This window comes from Hyperolius riggenbachi, chromosome 6 (genome assembly GCF_040937935.1).
Source record: "Hyperolius riggenbachi isolate aHypRig1 chromosome 6, aHypRig1.pri, whole genome shotgun sequence".
NCBI lineage: Eukaryota > Metazoa > Chordata > Amphibia > Anura > Hyperoliidae > Hyperolius > Hyperolius riggenbachi.
Window position 1 is genome coordinate 156,382,705 of NC_090651.1, and position 21,665 is coordinate 156,404,369.

Genomic DNA, 21,665 nt, shown 5'->3' on the forward strand with positions numbered 1-21,665 from the left:
CTGCTGCTGGGTTAGCGTTGCCGCGTGGTCCCTGTTTATTGAACCACTTATCTTTATTACATTAATGACTGCATGGCGGTACCTCATGCAAGGCCTGGGTTGTTGTGTCTCACAAAGCGTGGCCTTCTCCTCCTGCGCCTCCTCCTGTTCCATCACGTCTGCTGCTGCTGGGTTAGCGTTGCCGCGTGGTCCCTGTTTATTGAACCACTTATCTTTATTACATTTATGACTGCATGGCGGTACAAAGCATGCTATCCGCACGCTTCTTGTCCTCATGCAAGGCCTGGGTTGTTGTGTCTCACAAAGCGTGGCCTTCTTCTCCTGCACCTCCTCCTGTTCCATCACGTCTGCTGCTGCTGGGTTAGCGTTGCCGCGTGGTCCCTGTTTATTGAACCACTTATCTTTATTACATTTATGACTGCATGGCGGTACCTCATGCAAGGCCTGGGTTGTTGTGTCTCACAAAGCGTGGCCTTCTCCTCCTGCGCCTCCTCCTGTTCCATCACGTCTGCTGCTGCTGGGTTAGCATTGCCGCATGGTCCCTGTTTATTGAACCACTTATCTTTATTACATTTATGACTGCATGGCGGTACAAAGCATGCTATCCGCACGCTTCTTGTCCTCATGCAAGGCCTGGGTTGTTGTGTCTCACAAAGCGTGGCCTTCTCCTCCTGCGCCTCCTCCTGTTCCATCACGTCTGCTGCTGCTGGGTTAGCGTTGCCGCGTGATCCCTGTTTATTGAACCACTTATCTTTATTACATTTATGACTGCATGGCGGTACAAAGCATGCTATCCGCACGCTTCTTGTCCTCATGCAAGGCCTGGGTTGTTGTGTCTCACAAAGCGTGGCCTTCTCCTCCTGCGCCTCCTCCTGTTTCATCACGTCTGCTGCTGCTGGGTTAGCGTTGCCGCGTGGTCCCTGTTTATTGAACCACTTATCTTTATTACATTTATGACTGCATGGCGGTACAAAGCATGCTATCCGCACGCTTTTTGTCCTCATGCAAGGCCTGGGTTGTTGTGTCTCAAAAAGCATGGCCTTCTCCTCCTGCGCCTGCTCCTGTTCCATCACGTGTGCTGCTGCTGCTGCTGCTGCTGGGTTAGCGTTGCCGGTCCCTGTTTATGGAACCTCGTATCTTTATTACATTTATGACTGCATGGCGGTACAAAACATGCTATCCGCACGCTTCTTGTCCTCATGCAAGGCCTGGGTTGTTGTGTCTCACAAAGCGTGGCCTTCTCCTCCTGCGCCTCCTCCTGTTCCATCACGTCTGCTGCTGCTGGGTTAGCGTTGCCGCGTGGTCCCTGTTTATTGAACCACTTATCTTTATTACATTTATGACTGCATGGCGGTACAAAGCATGCTATCCGCACGCTTCTTGTCCTCATGCAAGGCCTGGGTTGTTGTGTCTCACAAAGCGTGGCCTTCTTCTCCTGCACCTCCTCCTGTTCCATCACGTCTGCTGCTGCTGGGTTAGCGTTGCCGCGTGGTCCCTGTTTATTGAACCACTTATCTTTATTACATTTATGACTGCATGGCGGTACCTCATGCAAGGCCTGGGTTGTTGTGTCTCACAAAGCGTGGCCTTCTCCTCCTGCGCCTCCTCCTGTTCCATCACGTCTGCTGCTGCTGGGTTAGCGTTGCCGCATGGTCCCTGTTTATTGAACCACTTATCTTTATTACATTTATGACTGCATGGCGGTACAAAGCATGCTATCCGCACGCTTCTTGTCCTCATGCAAGGCCTGGGTTGTTGTGTCTCACAAAGCGTGGCCTTCTCCTCCTGCGCCTCCTCCTGTTCCATCACGTCTGCTGCTGCTGGGTTAGCGTTGCCGCGTGATCCCTGTTTATTGAACCACTTATCTTTATTACATTTATGACTGCATGGCGGTACAAAGCATGCTATCCGCACGCTTCTTGTCCTCATGCAAGGCCTGGGTTGTTGTGTCTCACAAAGCGTGGCCTTCTCCTCCTGCGCCTCCTCCTGTTTCATCACGTCTGCTGCTGCTGGGTTAGCGTTGCCGCGTGGTCCCTGTTTATTGAACCACTTATCTTTATTACATTTATGACTGCATGGCGGTACAAAGCATGCTATCCGCACGCTTTTTGTCCTCATGCAAGGCCTGGGTTGTTGTGTCTCAAAAAGCATGGCCTTCTCCTCCTGCGCCTGCTCCTGTTCCATCACGTGTGCTGCTGCTGCTGCTGCTGGGTTAGCGTTGCCGGTCCCTGTTTATGGAACCTCGTATCTTTATTACATTTATGACTGCATGGCGGTACAAAACATGCTATCCGCACGCTTCTTGTCCTCATGCAAGGCCTGGGTTGTTGTGTCTCACAAAGCGTGGCCTTCTCCTCCTGCGCCTCCTCCTGTTCCATCACGTCTGCTGCTGCTGGGTTAGCGTTGCCGCGTGGTCCCTGTTTATTGAACCACTTATCTTTATTACATTTATGACTGCATGGCGGTACCTCATGCAAGGCCTGGGTTGTTGTGTCTCACAAAGCGTGGCCTTCTCCTCCTGCGTCTCCTCCTGTTCCATCACGTCTGCTGCTGCTGGGTTAGCGTTGCCGCGTGGTCCCTGTTTATTGAACCACTTATCTTTATTACATTTATGACTGCATGGCGGTACAAAGCATGCTATCCGCACGCTTCTTGTCCTCATGCAAGGCCTGGGTTGTTGTGTCTCACAAAGCGTGGCCTTCTCCTCCTGCGCCTCCTCCTGTTCCATCACGTGTGCTGCTGCTGGTGCTGGGTTAGCGTTACCGGTCCCTTTTCCTGGAACCTCTTCTCTGTATTACATTTATGACTGCATGGCGAAAAAAGCATGTTACCTGTGCAAAGAAACATGACATTTTCCACATTTAAAAGACAGTTTTTCCTTTGAAACGTTACAATCAATTTTCTCAAAAACTATAAGCTCTTTTTCAAATATTTTTTTTCCTCTTGTACCCACTCCCAAGGTGCACATACCCTGCTAATTTGGGGTATGTAGCATGTAAGGAAGCTTTACAAAGCACAAAAGTTCGGGTCCCCATTGACTTCCATTATGTTCGGAGTTCGGCGCGAACACCCGAACATCGCGGCGATGTTCGGCGAACGTTCGCGAACCCGAACATCTAGGTGTTCGCCCAACACTAGTTGACACATGTGAAAGCTCAAGTGTCATAATTGCAAACAATCTGAACAAAATATGGGGTATACAAGGTCTTATACACACCACCCATAAACTAGTCTTTGTTTGTATAGCTCCTCCCTTCACCTACTTAACAACCTCTTGCTTATGGCTTGGTCCTGGGATCTTAGTAGTCATTGGAATGTAGGGTGCTTTCAGGCTGTTCTTTTAGACTGCAGGTCAATAGAGGGTGCTTTGGTTGCAGCTAGTTTAACCGCTTTATCTGCCTGGTAGTTGCCACGGGTAACAAGGGAATCATCATTCTTATGTGCTGTACACTTACAAATTGCCAGTTTCTTGGGAGCCTGGATAGCTTCCATGAATTATAGAAGCAACTGTTTGTGACGGACAGGCTTCCCTGTTGCTGTCACCATACCCTGCTGGTGCCACTAGGCTGCAAATGTATGCTCGGTTGAAAAGGCATACTGACTGTCAGTATAGACAGTGAGGGATTGATCCCTGTGCAGACAGGCTCTAGTGAAAGCGTAGAACTCTGCAGCTTGAGCTGAAAGTTTAGATGGAAACGTTTCCAGTGTCACTACTGCATATACAACTGAGTTTTCCCCATTCTTACCTCAACTTGCAGAGTCGTCCACTAAGATTACTTTTCCCTCCTGTGGAGGCTTTCTCTGGAGGTCTGGACGGGGGAGAAAACTATGGTGGACATCCTCAAAACAGTTATACGAGGACAGATCATCAGATAGCAAAGATAACAAAGTTGCAGGGTTCAGGGTGGTGCAGCGTTGGACAATAATATGTGGTTGTCCAAATAAACTAGCTGTGCAGCATAGGTGGCTGGCAGGCATTAACAAACAGCATCATCTCTTCCTGTAATAACAGTACATAGACGGCATGGGGGTACATTTAGCAATTAGCTCGCACAATACCTGCGGTACAGTCTACAGCTATAACGGTAGATATAACTGTTTGTAAACAGTGTGGAAATAAGTTGGTGATGGCTTGGGGGGGGGGGGGGGGATGCGGAGTAGTAGGCTAAAGGCCTCAGCTTGTCACTCCACTTCTGGCAGAAAACCACAGTCATGCATCCCTACCTGCAATCTGTCATTAGATGGGATGGTTTGGTGTGTTAAAATACATCATCAATATTATTCTACTCTACCTTTTCTAACATACCCATTAACTGTAAATGTATGGCGTCATACAGTGATCACATTATAATTCAACAGTCAAGGATCCATGTTCTACAGTAATCAATTGTACCCAGAAAAGTCATTATATCTGTTTTTGTAATTGGAGTCTGTATTGCATGTATAACAGCTAATCTATTATTAAATGTCTTGCCTTCTGGTGTCACCAAAATAATTAAACAATAAACTCTTTGCTATACTGCATGCATACACCAAATTATTTTTCCCTTCTGCATATACAAAATCCATTACAATTGCTTGGTGTACATTACACACTGGGACCTGTAGTCCACAATAGTGATGGGCCGAACCTCCGATTTTAGGTTCGTGAACCGAGTTCCCGAACTTCCGCGGAAGGTTCGGTTCGCAAAAAAGTTTGTGAACCGAAATAGACTTCAATGGGGAGACGAACTTTGAAAAATAGAAAAAATTATGCTGGCCACAAAAGTGATGGAAAAGATGTTTCAAGGGGTCTAACACCTGGAGGGGGGCATGGCGGAGTGGGATACACGCCCGGGGAAAAATCTGAATTGAACGCAAAACAGCGTTTTAAGGACAGAAATCACATTGAATGCTAAATTGTAGGCCTAACGTGCTTTAAAACATCTTGCATGTGTATACATCAATCAGGTAGTGTAATTAGAGTACTGCTTCACACTGACACACCAAACTAACTGTGTAACGCACCGCAAGTTACCAGCTGTTTGTGTAGTGACGGCCATGCTGGACTACTGCGCAACATGGCGAGATTGCTCTTCCTCACTCAGTGATGTCAGGTAATGTGTGACTGCCTTATCAACTTTCCATGGCATTGTTAAAAAGCTTACGTTTTGTTTTTAAATTACATTTTCTACTTGCTGTGTACTTGTTCAGTACCACTACAATGAGAAGCCCATGGAGGCGGGCAAGTCTGGCATTGTGACCCCGGGTAATGGCCGGGGAATGAGGGTTTGAATCCGGTGTGGAGCCTGAACAACGGCTACCACTACACATCCAATGAGGGCAGCAGGCAGGCATGCATGCCCGCCCCGAGGTAGTGACCAAAAATAACAATACAGGAGGTGGACTTGCGAGGCCCTGCTGTGTATTTGAATGAATGTACTTTAACCACTTAAGCCCGAAGGGTTGAAATTTTTTTACATCCGAGCAACTTTCACCCCCCATTCATTTGCCAATAACTTTATCACTACTCATCACAATTAATTGATCTATATCTTGTTTTTTCCGCCACCAATTAGGCTTTCTGTGGGTGGTATATTTTGCTAAGAGCCACTTTACTGTAAATGCATTTTAACAGGAAGAATAAGAAAAAAATGGAAAAAATTCATTATTTCTCAGTTTTCAGCCATTATAGTTTTAAAATAATACATGCCTCCATAATTAAAACTCACGTATTGTATTTGCCCATATGCCCCGGGTATTTCACCGTTAAAATTATGTCCCTATCACAATGTATGGCGACAATATTTTATTTGGAAATAAAGGTGCATTTTTTCCGTTTTGCGTCCATCACTGTTTAGAAGCCCATAATTTATTAAATCATATTGATATACTCCTTTGACATGAATATTTAAAAAGTTCAGACCCTTAGGTAACTATTTATGTTTTTTTTTTTTTTTTATTATTGTAATTTTTTTTTTTTTAATTTAAACTTGTATGTGGGTATTTTTTGGTGTGGGAGGTAAACAGGGTTTTTTTTAATATCTTTATAGGTTTATTCTTAAAACTTTTTTTTGGGGGGGTGTAATTTGCTATTTGGCCACAAGATGGCCAGAATCAAAAAGTCCTGGGAGCGATCGATCTCGCTCCCAGGCAGAAGAAAGGAGACCAGAGCTCAGAAAAGCCGCAGCGTCTGAAGAGACGCTGTCGGCTTTTCTCCGGGGGGGTCCGTTCAGCGAAAGGGATTTATAATCCCTTTCACTGATCGGTGGGCTAGCGGCCAGCAGCGGGGGCGAAATCTCGTCCAGTTGGGCTTAAGTGGTTAAATCCTTTAACGAGAACCAGTTATGGCGGGCAAAGATGACACCACATTCCTTTCAGGAGAATCATATGGAGGCGGGCAAGTCTGCCATTTGTGACCCCGGGTAATGGCCGGGGAATGAGGGATGGAATCCGGTGTGGAGCCTGAGCAACGGCTACCACTACACAGGCAAGGAGGGCAGCAGGCAGGCATGCACGCCCGCTCCGAGGTAGTGACCAAAAATAACGATACAGGACTCAGGATAACTTTTGAGGCCCTAATTGTAATGAATAAACTTTAAATCCTTTAACGGGAATCCGTTATGGAGGGCAAGTCTGCCATTGTCACCACGGGTAATGGGCAGGGAATGAAGGTTGGATTCCGGCCCGAAGTGGGAGCCTGCTGAGACCCATGCTGTACCTGCCCTGACCGTGCTTTGCAGACCAGGCATCTGTGGTCAGAGGTGAGTTCACTGAACACAAAAGGTAGTTATATGCAGAGAGGTGAGTTCACTGAACACAAAAGGTAGCTATATGCAGTGAGGTGAGTTCACTCAACCCAAAGGTAGTTACATATGCAGTGAGGTGAGTTCACTCAACCCAAAGGTTGTTATATATGCAGTGAGGTGAGTTCACTCAACCCAAAGGTTGTTATATATGCAGTGAGGTGAGTTCACTGAACACAAAAGGTAGTTAGATGCAGTCAGCTGAGTTCACTCAACACAAAGGTAGTTATATGCAGTGAGGTGAGTTCACTCAACCCAAAGGTAGTTATTTATGCAGTGAGGTGAGTTCACTGAACACAAAAGGTAGCTATATGCAGTGAGGTGAGTGCACTCAACACAAAGGTAGTTATATATGCAGTGAGGTGAGTTCACTGAACACAAAAGGTAGTTAGATGCAGTCAGCTGAGTTCACTCAACACAAAGGTAGTTATATGCAGTGAGGTGAGTTCACTCAACAGAAAAGGTAGATATGCAGTGAGGTGAGTTCACTCAACTTAAAAGGTAGTTATATGCAGTGAGGCAAGTTCACTCAACACAAAAGGTAGTTATGTGCAGCGAGGTGGGTTCACTCAACACAAACGTAGGTGTATGCAGTGATGAGGTGGGTTAACTAACCACAACAGGTACTAGTAGTAGGTAAATGCAGTACTGGGTGGGTAGTACAATGTGCAGCTCCCTGTCACACACACAGGTAGTCACTGAATGTGCTGCTGCTGCTGGTGGGCTGCTTGCAGTGGGACACACACATTATGAATTAGCAATGCTGTCTAAGCAACACAAGTGTCTCACACACACAGGTAGTCACTGAATGTGCTGCTGCTGCTGGCAGTGGGACACACAGTATGAATTAGCAATGCTGTCTAAGCAACACAAGTGTCAGTTTCAAACACAGGAAAAAAAATTGATCACACGAGCAGGATGAGCTCTGAAAAGAGCTGTTCTGGGGTTCTATTATAGCAATAAGATTCAGTTAGGAGCAAGCTAAGAAGGCAAGAGCCTGACTAATCTGTCCCTAGGAGAACAAGTCTGCAGCAGCTGTCTCTAGTCTGTCTCTAGCAGGCACACGAGTGAGGCTAATGGCCGCCGGAGCCTGCCTTATACAAGGGGGGTGGGGCTCCAGGGCTTAGTATAGCCGGATTGGCTACAATGCACCTGCTGACTGTGATGCAGAGGGTCAAAGTTGACCCTCATAGAGCATTATGGGGCGAATCGAACTTCCGGGGAAGGCGAACCACCCTGGGTTTGCCTGGAACCGTTCGCCGGCGAACACGTTCGGCCCATCTCTAGTCCACATCTCTCTTTGCCCCCACCTCAGGAATGTGGGCGTGGAGTACATACTGCTAAAACCTTGCATCCTTATACTCCATTATACCAGACAGACTTCTTTAAATAATCACATTTTCATATCAATCAGAGCAACAATAATTTCAAATATTTTGTTCTTCTGTCCGTAATATCCACAGTTGACATACATCATTCTTCCGGATTCTCTCCATTTCACAAATAATCTATATAATACTTTGGAGAATTCAGGAAAACACCGTAACAAACACGAATCAACATAACTAACGTGCATAAACAGACAAGCATACAGCAATGAAAATCTCTTTCGACCAGTCCATTAAATTTTCAAACATCAGACAACAACATTAGACAAACAGATTATAAGAACATTTACAGACATCTCTTAACTCCTAAAATCATACAAACAACAAACAAACAACAAATCACAACTTTCACTGCTAAAGGAACCCTCCTCCAGAGGCCCTTCCCTCCCCTTGTTGAATGCTTCTATCTCCCAGGGGATCTGGTGGTGAGATCTCTGTGCTCCTGAGTTCCCAGCTTTACACACCTACATTATCCTTGGTTAATACTACGCCTTCCTGTCTCCATTTTATTTCACAACTAGACATAAATACAGAACTGCACACTCCTGTGTCCACTAAAATTTCACTTTTACATTGCCTACAACTAGGATAACCGTACTTTTGTAGTGATCTGCATAATCGACCACCTCAATCGTGGCACCCTCATCCATGCCTAGTCACTCAGAACCTTGGTGTTTGTCAGGACACTGTCGGGCTAAGTGACCTTTCTTGCCACATTCAAAACATTCTCCACATTTTCTGCGACCTTCATAATCCTTGCATCTGCGCCTTTGTGGGCGTAGAGAACGTCCACTGTTATTCACATAACAATAATTTTCATCATCACTGCAATCAACAACATACATGACAACTTTCTTTTTTCCAACCCAAAAAGTGTTCACCTGATTTTGCTGTTTGTTAGCTTCCTGGGTCCATGTATTTTCTACTGCAAGACCCAGTGATCTCTCTATCTTTTTGTCCCCCTCTGCTTCTGATTTGATCTGTACTACTAATCTTGTGCATGCTTCAGGGTGTAACTGACCACTGAAATGAAACCGGGACCTCCACATTGGACTATTCATTACTATTTCATTAAGTACTCATCTTGTCTCTTTTTTGTCCCATAATTACCCGAACCTGTTAATAACAAAGAATTCAGTTCTGAACACACTTGGGTCAATATTTTTCAAACAACCTCGAGGAATTATCTTCTATACTGACTCTTAAACTACAGGCAATCTCAAGAGTAATTGGTTTCATTCAGATAATCAGTAGTTAAACAGCTTGTACTTACACTTAGTTGACAAAGTCTATGAGACACGGACCCTCATCAGTAAGGTTTAATGCCGAGACCCTGTACCATCTCTCTCGTTTGTTGTTCTTGGAAAGGAGTCCGCTCAATGAGTGGAGTCACCTCCTGGTGGCACCTTTTTACAGAAATCCAGCAGGTTCTGGAGGTCTTTGAGGAGTACCTTGTTCAGATCGGTCTCCTTCACCCGAAGCGATATTACTGCTCCCGATAGGACTCTTTCCGTCTCGAAGGACCAATATGTCAAAACATTCACTTCATCACCATAGAAGCACCAAGAAAGACTTTTGTTAGGTCAGGATCAAGGCGTTTTTATTTTACACGCGTGGCCTTCTCTTATGCTTTACATGCAGACAAGTGTTAACTTGTTGCTAGCACAAAGAGAAGAGAAAGTCTCCTCCCACTCCCATCCCTTATGATATCTTCTTTTTTCTCTGGTCATAGGCGTTGCCATCAGTACATCACATGTCGTTGTCTACCAATCACCATTGATTCCTGCTACTTTCAGTTTCTGTCTGGGCGAGTTCCATTTTTCAAGAACTCGGTTCTCCTAGGTTTCACAATAGACTGGTTCTGTGTCTCCTTCAGAAGACCCTGCAATAACAAAAAATCTCGCCACAGTGATTTGCTCTCATTTTCATAGTATACTAAAAAGCTCTTCGTATATAGGAATACAAAGTATAAATAACAATAAAATAAACACAATTCAATTATAAAGGCTATATTAATTATTTCCACACCCCATTATGTGATTGTTGGCCTTAATGATCAACTTTGGCACACTAGAATTAGCATTTTATTAAGGAAGATATAAGAGGGACAAGCACCCAAATGAGGACAGATGTGTGCTAGAGTGGAAAGACTCAGTAGCCCCAGAGAGTCCATGCACGAAGAATCCACAACACCTTGTTGATAATGTATAGCTCTTTTATTGCATTAAAATGACAAAGAGATAGCAACAAGAGCGGCAGTCGCTGTTTCAAACAAGGTCCTTCCTCAAGCTGTATCAGGCTCTCTCTAATGCTGGGTACACACGATACGTTTTTCTGCTCGATTTTCCACCTGATCGCTTTTTCCGCTCGATTCTGCACTCGATTCTCTTATCTTCTGCTTGTTTTTCTTATTTTTTCCATTCACTTCTATGAGAAATTGACCCAAACAATGATCAGAAGGAATATCGGACATGTGGGAAAGTATCTATCGAACCCATCTATCGAGCAGAAAAACGTATTGTGTATTCCCAGGCCAGCATCAAAGCACAATAGGTTTGTCTAAACAAAGTCAGTGAGGCAATATTGGTTCTGTCAAAGGGGGAACTAAATAAAGAACTTCCTGACTGGAAATTAATAGAGGGTAGCACCACATTGTAATATTTTATTACAATCCGATTTCAGCAGATCAAAAATCAATCATATTAGTCAAATTTGTACTGTTCAAAGCAACCTACTGCCTAATTGGGGACAAATTGCTGCCACAGCTAATCAGATGTCTGCTCATTAAATGTACTAGTTAATTCACTTTGTGTTTTCTCATGCATACTTTTTTGCTTATTTCTAAATGGGTGAATTGGAGTGCATCTTGTAAATTGATGTATTATTAAGCACATAAAGGTTTCACGTTGTTTCATGACTACTGTAGATTTTGAGTTTCAGTTCTGAAACAAATTTTAACCCAATACTGACCTGCTATTAATTAACTGTAGTATATTAAGTTGATTGTATTTGTTATTGTAACGATTGGTGTAGCAACACAGATGTCTGATTATGTGTGATCTGCAGAATCACCAATAATTCAGACGCTATACCTGATTATGTGGTGATCTGCAGAATCACCAATGATGCAAGTATAGCTAACAGGATAATGCAATAGTGTATAGTGCTTGGTGCAATAGTAATATAATAGTATAACTAGGCCTCACTAGAGGAGCTGGTCGGCCCTATAAGAACACAGTAACTGACTAGTTTGGCAGAACCTCAACAGAGGAGCTGGTGGGTACTATTATAGCACAGTAACTGATTAGTTTGGCAGGACCTCACCAAAGGAGCTGGTGAGTACTATTATAATACAGTAACTGATTCGTTTGGCAGAACCTCACCAGAGGAGCTGGTGGGTACTATTATAACACAGTAGCTGACTAGTTTGGCAGAACCTCACCAGAGGAGCTGGTGGGTACTATTATAGCACAGTAACTGATTAGTTTGGCAGAACCTCACCAGAGGAGCTGGTGGGTACTATTATAACACAGTAACTGACTAGTTTGGCAGAACCTCACCAGAGGAGCTGGTGGGTACTATTATAGCACAGTAACTGATTAGTTTGGCAGGACCTCACCAAAGGAGCTGGTGAGTACTATTATAATACAGTAACTGATTCATTTGGCAGAACCTCACCAGAGGAGCTGGTGGGTACTATTATAACACAGTAGCTGACTAGTTTGGCAGAACCTCACCAGAGGAGCTGGTGGGTACTATTATAGCACAGTAACTGATTAGTTTGGCAGAACCTCACCAGAGGAGCTGGTGGGTACTATTATAGCACAGTAACTGATTAGTTTGGCAGAACTTCACCAGAGGAGTTGGTGGGTACTATATAAGAAGAACACCTCACCAGTGGCAAGGGCCCACTGGTGAGTAGAGAGGTCAGACAGGCTTAGTTCGGCAACTGAGAGGCAGATACAGTACAGAATCAGTAGGCAGGAGAGTAGTAAGTATTCAGGCAGAAGTTCAGCAACTAGATCAGATGGGCAGAGGTACAGAATCAGTAAGCAAGAGCGGAGTCAGAGATTAGCCAGAGTCATACACAGAATATCAAATATACAGTAATACAATAACCCTAGTCTTGTGTGAAATCCCTGGTTTCCTCCCAGATCAAAGCACACCAGATACTAGTCTAAGGTCTGAGCGCTAACACGTATGTATTCGCAACCGCAGACAGGTTGCGAGTGAACAGAGAAGGCTTAAGAAGCAGAGGAGACCTCATAGCCGCGCTCACCACAATCAGCCAATCCAGAGCGGCGTGAGTCCCCTCTGACGTCAGCCAACCAGCGGGTCAGCTGGCGCGCCTCCTCCCAGCATAAAGGTTCTGTCTACGCGCGCGGCCGCGCGAAACAGCAACCCTAGGTGTCAATGACAATTCCGTCCTCGGCGTGCTAGACGCCGACGGAATGGTAAAAACCTCCGAACAGGGAGCCGAGGCGGCTGCGGAGACACCCGGCGTGCCCGCAGCCGCAGATGTTACAGTTATAACATACCGTTAAAAATGCATTCAAGTAGTGCAGCGTCAGAGTACTGGATTTTTTTTCCATAGGGAACAAAAGGTTAAAAAGGCTTGGGATGGAGCAATGGGAATGGAGGAGGTTGGCTTTGCATGTTTCTTTTTATATTAATTTATTATTATTTTCTTACAAGTTGCAGATTTTATACACTATGCTTGCGCTTGTGTACACTTTTTTCCTTTGAAACTTTATTTCCTTTGAAACTTTATTTATTTGAATTTTTTTCCTCTTGTTCCCACTGTTCCCTCATAACATAACCTACAAATTTTGTGCACAGTGCTGCAAAAAATGTTATTGCTGTATGGTCAGCACATATTTAAGTGATACATGTGCAGACAGGACAGGACACCATACATTAAGTAATGGGTGACAGGACAAATAATGCACAAGCATTTTTCTTATCCTATGTTTACTCGTTTGCCCTTCCATATGTATTTATAAATAGTGAAAAAAAAAAGAAAAAAGAAAAAAAAGCTCTATCTGTCCTAAAACGACAGCCCCATCATCAGAGATGGAAAAGTTATTGATGGTCAAACCAACAAAAAATTGGAAAAATGGTTGCGTCCTAAAAGGAAACCCAAGTTGAGAGACCTATGGAGGATGCCATATTTATTTCCTTTTACCCAATAACAGTTGCCTGGCAGTCCTGCTGATCTTTCTGGTCAGTAGTGTCTGAATAAGTTATAATCCTAGTGTAGTAATTACAATTTTGCATAATGACTGCAATTTTAATCATAATAAAAAATCGTAATTACAAAAAATTACTCTAAATTTTGCATACTTTTGGCTATATGTGTAATTTTTGTAAATATAATAATTCTCACAGTTATGAATATTTTTGTGATTATGAAATTCATAATCACAATTTGCTTCAGGAGTTTTAAGATGAAACAAAGCGGGATTGTATACATAAATGACAGAGGCACATCTTACTGGTGGTGGAAAGCTGTGTAGGCAGCGAAGAGAGCTGTAGGAGTACGCTTAAGTGAGCTGGAACTTGAAGTGGTTTATTTGTGTCAATTGTAGGTTGATGGAAACATCTCCCATGGTGCTGTAAAATAGACAATACACAGTACATGCAGATGCATGAACAACGACGTATACAAAAATATACAATTAAATAGCTAAGCTTGTAAATTGTACCTAGAAATGGAAAATACACACATATTATGGCATGTTGCTGACTTTTGGAAGGGATTTTATGTTGTGAGGTGTGTCAGGTTAATGGTATAATTTATTGAAACAACACTTCAGAACGTATTTTTATGCAAAGTGCTTTTATGAGGGGAGCTGCAGTGGCGATATGTTATACTTTATAGTTTACATGCAAAGGAGAGATGATACAGTGTATTGCTGATGGAATGCTATGGGGCTGATATTATGTATCTGTCTTCTATACAGTTTACTAAAATCACAGTGTTTAAGCTACTCAGGAAAAATTCTATATTCTATTGCGATGTGAGATATTCTTTAACCCCTTCCCAACTGCCTAACACCGATCGGCATTGAGAAGGTGTCAGCCCCAGGACCGCCTAACGGTGGGGATTTGCAGGGAACGCACGCGTGCGTGCACGATAGTTCCCTGCCGTGACACAGCCTGCTCCGTGTTCAGCCAGCTAGCCCACAATTGTGTGCTAGCTGTTATTTACGTGTACAGTGCTGCATTCTCCTGTAGCACCGTACGGGGACAGCTCTGGCACTGAGCTGTCCCCTCAAGTGAAGTATTTAAAAAATAGCTAATTTTATTAAAAATTATGTATAAATTACTTTGGAAAAAAAAACATACCAGCAGCAATCAGATGACACCAACAGAAAGCTGTATTGGTGGCAAGAAAAGGGGAGGGAGATTCACTTAGAGCAGTAGTTTTAGAGCAGTAGGAGACAGGCCTTGGGGGTGGCAGCTCCAAGGGTTTGGCTGCGCTCACATATGGTGTTAGGTGCTGGTTCTGGGGCCCCGGGCAGTGAGAGTTCCCGGGGCCCCAGGCTGGCTCATGCACCATTGTTTTTATTTTTATTGTAGTATGCCATGCAGTTTAGTTAGGAGGGGGGCAGATGAGAGGGAATATCCTGCACGCTGGTGCCCCCTGCTGGTCATATAGCCATTGTCTATATGCAACTGAAGCCCTCTCCAACTGACTGGCTGACTTGCTCAGCTTCTGCTTGATTAATCACTGCAAGCTAGGTGTATTATATGTGTGCATTTCTCATTGGCTTATAAGCAGCCTGCAGGCTTTATAAAGCAGCAGAGAACTGTTTGGGAGTGAGTTTCTCCAATTGTGTGTTTGGTAAGTTTTAGAGCAGTAGGAGACAGGCCTTGGGGGTGGCAGCTCCAAGGGTTTGGCTGCGATCACATATGGTGTTAGGTGCTGGTTCTGGGGCCCCGGGCAGTGAGAGTTCCCGGGTCCCCAGGCTGGCTCATGCACCATTGTTTTTAATTTTATTGTAGTATCCCATGCAGTTTAGTTAGGAGGGGGGCAGATGAGAGGGAATATCCTGCACGCTGGTGCCCCCTGCTGGTCATATAGCCATTGTCTATATGCAACTGAAGCCCTCTCCAACTGACTGGCGGACTTGCTCAGCTTCTGCTTGAGTAATCACTGCAAGCTAGGTGTATTATATGTGTGCATTTCTCATTGGCTTATAAGCAGCCTGCAGGCTTTATAAAGCAGCAGAGAACTGTTTGGGAGTGAGTTTCTCCAATTGTGTGTTTGGTAAGTTTTAGAGCAGTAGGAGACAGGCCTTGGGGGTGGCAGCTCCAAGGGTTTGGCTGCGCTCACATATGGTGTTAGGTGCTGGTTCTGGGGCCCCGGGCAGTGAGAGTTCCCGGGGCCCCAGGCTGGCTCATGCACCATTGTTTTTAATTTTAATAGTTGTCCTATGGACAGAGTCTCCCACCTGAGCTGTAGATCTCTGCAGCTCGTCCAGAGTCACCATGGGCCTCTTTCTGATCAGCGCTCTCCTTGTTTGGCCTGTGAGTTTAGGTGGACGGCCTTGCCTTGGTAGGTTTACAGTTGTGCCATACTCCTTCCATTTCTGAATGATCACTTGAACAGTGCTCGGTGGGATGTTCAAGGCTTTGGAAATCTTTTTGTAGCCTAAGCCTGCTTTAAATTTCTCAATAACCTTATCCCTGACCTGTCTGGTGTGTTCTTTGGACTTCATGGTGTTGTTGCTCCCAAGATTCTTTTAGACAACCTCTGAGGCCGTCACAGAGCAGTTGTATTTGTACTGACATTAGATTACACACAGGTGCACTCTATTTAGTCATTAGCACTCATCAGGCAATGTCTATGGGCAACTGACTGCACTCAGACCAAAAGGGGCTGAATAATTACGCACATCCTACTTTGCATTTATTTATTTGTAAAAAATGTTTGGAATCATATAGGATTTTCATTCCACTTCTCACGTGTACAGCACTTTGTATTGGTCTTTCATGTGAAATTCCAATAAAATTGATTCATGTTTGTGGCAGTAATGTGACAAAATGTGGAAAACTTCAAGGGGGCCGAATACTTTTGCAAGTTACTGTATATGAGCAGTACTTTGTTATGTTGGTCCCAGTGGATCCAAATGCATGAGCAGTGCACAGACAGCTTTAACAGCCTTCACCCCTGTAAGGCAGTGCTTTTAGTACACTGCACAGACTACTATACACATGTGTACTGTCCTGAAGTAACTTAAACAACAGCCATTAGTGCATGCCATTTTCACAGGCAGCTCTATGACATTGAGTCATGAGTTCATTTAACATTCTTTAATAATTTGATGTACTTACTGGTAATCTCCTGGAAATGTTATCAGCAACATTACAAACGTAATAGGGCACAGAACAACCATTCTACTTGATTCCAGACCTTAATTGAGTAATGGCTGCTGTAGCTTCATTGAATCAGCGACAGTCACCCTATAATTGATCATCTTTGGCTCAAAGTTCAGTCAGCAATTAGTCATTCCTCTCTTGTTATGCTGATAAATGATTGCCTTCTGGACAAAGGAAGATTACCCATGGTAGCCCAACCTAGTGATGACTAAATGATGACCAGCATTAAACCTGTTATCTTCAACTACTGTTTACAGCCTTTTAAAACAAAATAATTACGTAAAAGGTGAGCATTGTGAATTTCACACTGCTTCTTTACATTTATTCAATAGAGCAATTTTAAACCTATTTTTGGAAGAAACACATTATGATTCACATGATTAATCAAGCTTGACATAATTCCAGGTAATTCAAGTAAATATACCCCCAGAATATTATATATCACCATCTATCCTACCCAATAAAATCTAACTGTTGCTGCGTCCAGCAGTTTTGTCCCTGTGCCCCAGGATTTTTGTTACTGCGCATGTGCGCAGTACCTGACAGCTGGGACCAGGGAGCTGGATGGGCGAGTGAGGTGGGCGGGTGCAGGTGGAGCGAGGTGGGCGGGTGCGGGTGAGCGAGGTGGGCGGGTGTGGGCGCGTGCCGGCGTCTGGGCGCGCCGAGCGCACTCTTGGTGCGCGGCGGTTGCGTGCAGAGTGTGCGCACGCATGCGCACTGGCGGCGGCGGCCGTAGACCTAGAGCCCGTTTTTAAACGGGCTGGGTCTACTAGTCACTATATAATATCACCATTATTTTCTGTGGTACTGCAGAAAGTGTGAACCAAATATCTGTGCTTCATATATGTGTGTGTATATGTATAATGTTTTTCAGTAGCTGTTAGGAAGGCAAGGTGTTTTTATCTTTGATTTCTCGGCTTTTGTGTGTACTGCTCTTCCTCATATAAAAAAAAGGAACACAAAGTAGGCAATTTTGCCAGGTTAGAGTAGAAGACGAGACCACTCCTATGTTGATCCATTTTACATGGAAGAGTATTAGCTTATAGTAGTGGATTCACTAAGTTGTATTCTGCCAGTAAAAAGTGAAACTCAGCTTGCTCACCACTCCATCTTGTTTTCCCTTCCTCTCCATCCCTTTATGCTAGGTACACACCGTACAATTCGACTCCAGATGGCAATCAGATAAAATCCCTAGATCAACATCACTGGGCATTACCTAGTAATTGTAAATGCAGGTATAGAATTTGCCATAACTACTTCCTGTGGCAATGCATGTATTTATACATGTTATATAGATCCCCTCTAAGGCATCTTTTCTCTAGACTAAATAAACCCAGTTTATCTAACATTTCTTGGTAAGTGAGACCTTCCATCCCATGTATCAATTTTGTTGCTCATCTCTATACCTGCTCTAAAACTGCAATATCTTTCCTGTAATGTGGTGCCCAGAACTGAATTCCATATTCCAGATGTGGCCTTACTAGAGAGTTAAACAGGGGCAATATTATGCTAGCATCTTGAGTTTTTATTTCACTTTTAATGCATCCCAAAATGTTATTAGCTTTAGCTGCAGCGGCTTGGCATTGAATATGATTATTTAACTTGTTGTCGATGAGTTGTCGACTCCTAAGTCCTTCTCCAAGTTTGATGTCCCCATCTGTATCCCGTTTATTTTGTATGGTACTAGACCATTGGTACGACCAAAATGCATGACTTTACATTTTTCAACATTGAATTTCATCTGCCATTTATGTGCCCATATAGTCATCCTATCCAGATCCTGTTGCAGTATGTCACTATCTTCCTGAGAGTAGATGATTCTGCACAATGTTTACCTATGTCTGTCTGTTAGTGCCGCTCCCCCGCCTCCTCCGTATCGGCGCTACCTGCCCGCGTCACTTCCCTCCAATCAGCGGGAGGGGACGCGGGCGGGTAGCGCCGATACGGAGGAGGTGAGGGAGTGGCGCTGACTGACAGCGCATAGGTAAACATTGTGCTGGCGACACGCTGCGTGTCGCTAGCACTGCGGGGGGTATAGCGGCGCGCAGGGGGGGTCTTGGAGGCACACCATGGGGCAACAGAGGCTGGTGTTAGTGCGCACAACCAGCCTCTGTGCCCCACTAGCATATTTAAATCCCACCTCGGGTTCTCTTGAAGGCCTTAGCAAAGTCCAAGTATATCACATCTACAGCATTCCCAATATCCACATTAGCGTTCACATTAGACTTCATATCCGACCGGAATTTCGATCAATATTTTTATTTTCTGATTTTCTAATTGATTTTTGCTCACTTCTGTGGAAATGGATCAGAAAAAAAGATCGGAAAATTGAAAAATCGATCCAAATTTAGATCAGACATGTTGGAAATAATCGATCTGGCAGGTAAATCTGCCAGAAAACTGTACGGTGTGTACCTTGCATAAGACTGTAAGCTTGCAGAGGCAGGAAAGGATATCCTCTCCTATCATTTCTTGCGACTGCAATATATCTATTGGGGAAAAGTCTGTAGTAGATATCATGTTTAAATTTTATTCCCTTTGTCTTATGCACCCATACAGAATCTTGTAAATATTTTGTACAGCGCTATGGAAAAATCTAATGCTATATAAAGCAATAACAATTCTGATATTGTAAGTTGTTTAGTTTTTCCTGCCATTTTACACTGAGATTATATGACAGTATCAAGCAGTACTTAAAGTCTTATGCTGAGCATACACGGCTCGATTTTGCCGCTCGATTCCACGCTCGATTGTTTTCTGCAGGCGATTCTCTTATCTTACGCTAGTTTTTCTTATTTTTTCTCATTGTCCTCCATGCAGAATCGAGCGCAGAAACGATCGGGTCGGGAGCTTGGACATGTCGGAAATTATCTTTCGAGTCATCTAAATGGCTCAAAATCAAGCCGTGTATTCCCTGCATCAGTCATAAAGTAAGGAAACTGATAGGGCACATCTTGCCACAAAGTTACTGGGTATAGGTCTTATGTTAGGTACACACCATATTTTGTTTTAGATAGATGGTTCGATAGATAATTTCCGATCTTCTTTTTGATCCTTTTTCTGATCAATTTCTCATAGAAGTAAATAGAAATAGATAAGAAAAGATAACAGAATCGAAAATCGATCGGAAAATCGAAACGGAGATCGATTGGATGGAAAATCGACTGAAAAAACGCATCGTGTTTTCCCAGCATAACATTGTGTGTACCCAGCATTAATAGAACAGGACTTCAGGCTCATTGAACATAATTGCCTCCTGTTTAATGCAGTGCATATTATTTCTTTCTTCACATCTCATGCTGGAATTACACAATGAGATTTTTCAGTCAATTTACTGTCCAATCTTATTTCCGATCGATTTTCTTATCTTTTCTTATCAATTTCCATTCACTTCTTTGAGAAAACGATCCGAAAATACTATCTAAAACAAGATTGGACATGTGGGAAATTATCTATTGAACCATCTATCTGCTGAAAAAACTTATTGTATACTCCCAGCAAGGACAAAGGAACAACCGACATTGTGTGGTGGACACTTGCCAGGCCTTCTATGCTTGGTACACACTATGTAATTTTCTGACAGATTTATTGTCAGATTAACTATTTCCAACATGCAGGGGCATCGCTAGGGCCTTTGATCCAGGGCACTGGCCTGGAACCTGTTGCCATAATGCCCCAGGTCTATTGAGTGGCAGGAGAGGGCACATGGAATCACGAATCAAGACAAGAGTCGGTATTCGTGATTAAAATCCCTCTGACTTTAGTGGTTAATAGCAAAGCCCCCTTACATGCTAGAAACACTTTTTCAAAAAGACCTTATAGTTTTTGAGAAAATCGATTTTAAAGTATACATTTAGATACGGTAAACGACGGTTAATGTAGCAAACCTAACTGTAGTGTAAATTTATATATATAAATAGAAAGAACAATGAATTTCATGGTCCGTACCCCCTGAAAACCCTTCCGAAGCCGCAACGCTTTGGCCAGGGATCATTATACAGCCGCAATATGGCTGTATAAAGATCCCTAGCATATGTTACTTTTTTTTTTTTACTTTTTTTATGTGCAGAGGGTGGAAATTAAAAAAAAATGACGTGGGGTCCCCCCTCTCAAGCATCTTTAACCCCTTGTCTCCTATGCAGGCTGGGATAGCCAAAATGTGGAGCCCCCGCCGGGTGGGGCTTCGCACCCTGAGCTATGCCAGCCTGCATGGTCCATGGTATGGGGGCTCCAGGGGAGAGGGGCAGCTAAGCCTTTTCCTCCCCCTGGAGCCCTTGTTTAATCCATGGACAAGGAGCTTTTCCTCACCTCCGGTGCCTCAGGAGCAGGTGGGGCAACGACTCCCTGGGGGGGGGGGTATGGTGGGAACTTGGAGACCCCTTTAAGATTGGGATCCCAGATACAAAGTACCCCTTACCCACTTCCACAAAGGGTTAAATGAAATAAAAACACAACCATGAGAAAAGTCCTTTATTAATCTTAATTAACCAGAAATACTTACCTATACCTTTAAAAAAAAATTCCCATGCTAATATCCTCGGAAAGGTCCCACACCAATATCTTCTCATTTTGTGATCTTCGTTGCATTGATTGAAGACCTCAGCGCAAAACCTCCGACACACAGTGCCGCTCCCCGAAGCACAGCACACAGCTCTAGCTATACTCTGTATTAAATCAAATAAAAGATAGCTTTATTGGCATGACCAAGATTCATACAGGTATTGCCAAAGCAAGGGGAAAAAGGGGGACATGAAAGGGGGTGGGGTAGGGGGACAATGGCTGAGCAGTCTGTGGACATTTTTTAGGTTTACAGTTCCGTTATGCTCCTCTCAGTCTGTGGCATGCTGTAACATAGTGTGCAGCGATTGTCACTGTGGATTCCTCTTCTCCCAGTAAGATATAGGTTTTTCTCTCATCTTCTAATGTAAGAAAGTCTGGGAATAGTTCTAACAATTTCTTAAAGTAAGTGTCCCTGGTTGCAGTATATTTGGGGCAGTGCAGCAGGAAGTGGCTTTCATCCTCAAGGGTTTTCTGCTCACAGTGTTGGCATAGTCTCTCCTCCCTGGGTTTGTACGTCTGTCTGTGTCTCCCAGACTCTATTTCGAGG